This window comes from Adiantum capillus-veneris, chromosome 11, assembly GCF_014529385.1.
Source record: "Adiantum capillus-veneris isolate H3 chromosome 11, ASM1452938v2, whole genome shotgun sequence".
In the NCBI taxonomy this organism is placed as follows: Eukaryota; Viridiplantae; Streptophyta; class Polypodiopsida; order Polypodiales; family Pteridaceae; genus Adiantum; species Adiantum capillus-veneris.
The window spans coordinates 12775418-12780983 of NC_140941.1; the positions used below are offsets into that span (position 1 = coordinate 12775418).

At 37.6% G+C, this 5566-nt stretch overlaps 1 pseudogene; it reads left to right on the forward strand.

Annotated features, from left to right (window-relative positions):
- Nucleotides 1–2272: 2272 nt before the first annotated feature.
- Nucleotides 2273–2682, forward strand: LOC147446901 (uncharacterized; annotated as a pseudogene).
- Nucleotides 2683–5566: the final 2884 nt, after the last annotated feature.

The following is a 5566-nucleotide window of genomic DNA, read 5'->3' on the forward strand; positions in this document are numbered from 1 at the left end:
AATCAATTCTTTATGCCTATGATGTTGTACAATTGTCATTATTACATTTGCCAATCAATTCATTTTGCCTATGATGTGTACAATTGTCAATTTTACGCTTGTCAATTTTGCAAACAATGCGTCTTGTGGGTGACTATTTTGGGTCTATTATCTACCCTTGCACTTTTTTTAAAAAGTGAATCAAGTACAATATGGTTGATGGGTGGCAGGGCATTCAATGCCCTGTCACCAAAAAAAATTTCTCTCGGGTGTCGCTATAACCGTCGCTATTTATGGCTCTGTAGCGTCGCTATGAGCGTCGCTATAGCTATAGACTTCTGTGTAAACGTCGCTATGAGCGTCGCTATGAGCGTCTTTATATAGCGACGCTCTCGTAACGACGCTATTAGCGACGGTTTTAACGACGCCGGGGGTTATAAAAACTTAGTGTATTTCTGTCGCTAACAGCGTCACAAGAGCACACAACCTCTTGTAGTGAATCCTACACAACTTTCAATCTGAGAGTGAGAGAGAGAGAGAGAGAGAGATAGAGACCTCCTTGACCCTCAAAGCTGCACAAGAAGCCCCAAAAAAAAAAACTAGGTTAGAAAAGATTACAGAGCATGAGATTTGGCCTTGTTAAGACATGGCCATTAAGGTAGACTGTAAGTTACCATCAAAGGCTCATGCAATGGCCTAGGATCCCTCAAAATTTGGGCATTTTAGGAAGTGTTAAGAATGGAATTGACATTGGGTGAGAAAATAAAACTTTTTTGCTTCAACTATGCAATGTTTTACGATATCAAGGCTAGATTTGGAAGGTCTAGAGGCATCACCTACCAGGTTTTCTATCAAAGGTTACCACTCAATCTGGTTGCCTTAAAGAAAAGCAAGCCTTCCTTTCTTGAACTAGCTATAAGAAAGGGATCAACATTAATTCGCATGCATTAGGTCTCCCCAATGTTGGAAAAATGAAAAGCCTTTCAAAACATGAGGAAACTAAAAGACCCATTATGACTAAACTGAAAGTGAAAAGATTTTTTGTGTCCATATAAATATAAAGAGATGGTTGGGTACACATTAATACATATGTGTTTAATGTGTGCTTTTTCTTCAGTTTAGAGTGTGTCCAGCTAGCTAGCTGCAGTGAATATTTATTCTTCAAGCTATTAGGAGAGCTAAATATTAGGTTTTCACATGCAGCAGAGGAATGGTTTATTTATTGGCATTTCTGTTTTTAAACGTTATGCATCCTTATGGAAGGGCATTGACCTTTACATAGGGGGAGACACATTGAGATATTGTGATTGACGGTGCACAAATTTTGAAGACCATCATACATAGCATTTATGAATTAATTGACCCCTTGTGCAACTTGGTGATTGGTGGTCGATTCCCCCTTGTGGAATCCTACACAACTTTCAATCTGAGAGAGAGAGAGAGAGAGAGAGAGAGAGAGAGAGAGAGAGAGAGAGAGAGAGAGAGAGAGAGACCTCCTTGACCCTCAAAGCTGCACAAGAAGCCCCAAAAAAAAACTTAGGTTAGAAAAGAATACAGAGCATGAGATTTGGCCTTGTTAAGACATGGCCATTAAGGTAGACTGTAAGTTACCATCAAAGGCTCATGCAATGGCCTAGGATCCCTCAAAATTTGGGCATTTTAAGAAGTGTTAAGAATGGAATTGACATTGGGTGAGAAAATAAAACTTTTTGGCTTCAACTATGCAATGTTTTACGATATCAAGGCTAGAATTGGAAGGTCTAGTAGCATCACCTACCAGGTTTTCTATCAAAGGTTACCACTCAATCTGGTTGCCTTAAAGAAAAGCAAGCCTTGCTTTCTTGAACTAGCTATAAGAAAGGGATCGATCAACATTAATTCGCATGCATTAGGTCTCCCCAATGTTGGAAAAATGGAAAGCCTTTCAAAACATGAGGAAACTAAAAGACCCATTAAAACTAAAATGAAAGTGAAAAGATTTTTTGTGTCCATATAAATATAAAGAGATGGTTGGGTACACATTAATACATATGTGTTTAATGTGTGCTTAAGTTTTCTTCACTTTAGAGTGTGTCCAGCCAGCTAGCTGCAGTGAATATTTATTTTTCAAGCCATTAGGAGAGCTAAATATTAGGTTGTCACATGCAGCAGAGGAATGGTTTATTTATTGTTTATCTTGACAATAAGGGAAGTAGGTGGTGGTGAGGGTGCGATTGACGAAGCAGAAGAATGAAGGGAAGAGAGACGGGTGGGCTTGCTTCATCGATCCTTTATTAAGGAAGGCAGGATGAGAATGTCACACGGTCCATTGCAGGTAACCGTCGCGATTCATGACGCAGTGGTTAAGGTCGATGCAGGCGGAGAAGTCCCAAGGGACGCCGGCGGCAGTGAACGGGCAGGTGGCGGTAAGGACGTGGCCGTCGTTGAGGCCGGGGTTTCTGCAGGTGTCAAGATATCGACTAGTGTCACTGGCGCAAACGAGGACGCTCGTTAGTATCGATGCTCGACGCGATCCATGTGTCATTTCCGTCGTTGCATTCGCCACTCATCACGGACCCCGCCAACGTCATGCTGCGGCAGGTACTGGAATAGATGCTCTGTATAAAATAAGAAATAAGAAAAAATCAAAATTCAGCTGATTGCTTTTACATCCTAGTTTCACGACATGGGCTCGATCCCCGTCTGCAGCAAGGCCGCCTATGACCTAAATACGACTCATCGAGAGAAAGAGAGAGAGAGAGAGAGCATTCGCTCGTACTTGTCCTTTGCGCACTCCGTGCTGCATCGTGAAGAGCAGCAGGGCAACGAAAATTGCATGGCGCAATGCAGGCCTAATGAAGGCCATGTTATTGTATGCCTGCCTCGCTACTGTTCTTCTTCGTGATAGCTAGTATTTATCATACAATGCATAACATCATGAGCTTCTTCTCGGGAGCCTCCCTCACATAAGCTCATGATGTTGAGGTGAGTCATAATGTGGGAATTATTGTGAGAATCTGTCCATACGCGAGAGAGAGAGAGAGAGAGAGAGAGAGAGAGAGAGAGAGAGCATTCGCTCGTACTTGTCCTTTGGGCACTCCGTGCTGCATCGTGAAGAGCAGCAGGGCAACGAAAATTGCATGGGGCAATGCAGGCCATGTTATTGTATGCCTGCGTCGCTACTGTTCTTCTTCGTGATAGCTCGCAGTTTTGCAGTTTGAGCTCGTTCTCTTTCGCTGATTTCTCGCTGGCTCGCCACCTTCTTATTATACTAGCTTAATTTCCTCGCTCCTCTTGGAATCTCCTCAACATTGTTTACAATTTACTAATCTAAATATATTCCACATTTTTGCGGCTTCCCACTCTCTCACTGAGCAGAGAGTGTCTAAGTTCGAGAAAAATCATTTTTCTCGAATGTTGTTAAATCACATTCTTAAACATACTAGTAAAATAAATTACACATTATCTTATACTTTTTCTCATGCTTCCCTCCTCGTGAACTTCGTATCTCTTCATCTCTCCTAAAAGAGGCTCTTTGTCGAGCATTATAACTTTTAAAATGACAAACTAGAGTTTGATGAGCTTAACTCGAGACTAGAGAATTTATACGGTACTTTTGGAAAAGGTGTACCACAACTCACAATGTGGGTCATTTATCAATCCCAAAATAAAACAAAGTGAAGAATCACGGTGGCTTGCTAAGGAAATGCAATGCAAAAGTAAATGAGGGGTTGTCTCTAGAAAATTTACTTTTTCATAACAAGTATTTTATAGATGATTTATTATAAACGGAGGAATAAATATATAGCAAAAGGTGACCAATAGTTAAGTTATTTTAGTGGTAAACATGGCAAAGTTACTTGCTGATCAAATTGGCAGAACTTGAAAACTTAGTTTCATGCTTTTTGAGATGAATGTTATGATGATCTATAGAAAGAAACCAATGTGATTATTTCCATATAGGTTGAGATTTTAAGGTTAATATCAACATTTAAATGACATCTAAGTATGATCAAATGACATTGATCATTGGATTATAGAAACATTTCTACAGGAATAATGGACGTAAATAATTTTGTGTGAAAATTGAAGTTAATAATAATAATATTTCATGAAGATGGAACTAATTAATGGCATTTTTCTTCTCACAAAATTCTCTTGTTCACGTGTTACATGTGAGATATATATATGAGTTTTTTTTTTGAAATGTAATTTATCAATATTTGAAATGTTTCAACCTAATCTCTAATAATATTACATGTTACACTAAAGTAACAAGGTGACATTTGCACATTAAAATGAAAGTTGAAAGACATCCCTTAGTTATGAAGAAATTCTTTCACTTAAGGACAATTTATATTATAATATTTTCACACTTTATAATTCTTTCATTATCAATGCCTTCAAAAAAATATATTCACTACTTACATAGTGCAAGGACACTCTAAAAGAGAGGAAAGCCCTAAAGAGAAAATAAGCAAAGAAAAACACAAATGTATCAAGCATTTATTTGGATACAAAAGTCCTTTTAACTTTTCATTTCCATGGGTCTTTTTACCCACAAACTCACCCTTTATTTATGCATTTAAGATGTTTTGCAAGAAAAGCTTTTTATTTTTTCGAGATTGGGAAGACCTAATTAGTTGTAAAGAAATTATTTCCTATGAAAGAAAAATGCACAACTACAAAAGTATATTTTAAATAAAAAAAGTTGAGAAGAAAGTCTTTAGGTCCTTAAACGAAGGGACCTATTTAGAACAAACAAAGACAAAAAAAAAAAAAGTCAATTAACACTAGAATGGTAACCTAACAGGACATAAAAGTGTCCTTTCAGGGTTTTGGAAAAAAATTCCAAAACTATAGTAGATCCACTCATTTTGAAAAATCCTTTCATGAGCTTATAGTTCAATAACTACTACATATGGAAAAAATGAGAAACTTGTAATTTTTCTCATCCCTTGGTCACTACAAGCCTCCAAAGTTGATGGACCAGTGCATTTTGCCCAAAACAGCAATTTCTTACGGTTGATTGCATATAAAAAAGAGTGGAGATTTTTGTAGGACTTGAGATAAAATGCCTCGTTAACTTCAATGGGTTGCTGACCAAAACATATGGTTGTTTTTACCTCACTAATTTTTTTTTGGGAAAAAAAAGATACAAAAAAGTTGCATTTTTGCCATTCTACGGACCTATCATCAAAGTTTAATTTCTATAGTCATGCTCAATACAGATACTATATACATGTTTTCTTAGTTCCCTTTGGGCCTATGGATTCAAAAGGAGCCATGGAGCATGTCAAAAGGATAATGGATCTCTTACCATTGGAACCTTAGGGACAATGATAAAGTGCTAAATACAACAAACATGAAAAAATTGGGTTTGGCATTATGACCTCTAGAAACCCATAGAAACTACTCAATATCTAGCCAAGTTTGTAGTCTATGCTTAGATATGGTTACTACCTACAAAATACACACAATTGGCCTAAGAAACTAGCAATATTGAAAAAGTTATACTTGCTACTGTAAAATGTATCTTATTCTTCAACAATCAAAAAACTCAACCATCATCATATACTATGCTATATAGCATATTAGGTCCCCCAAA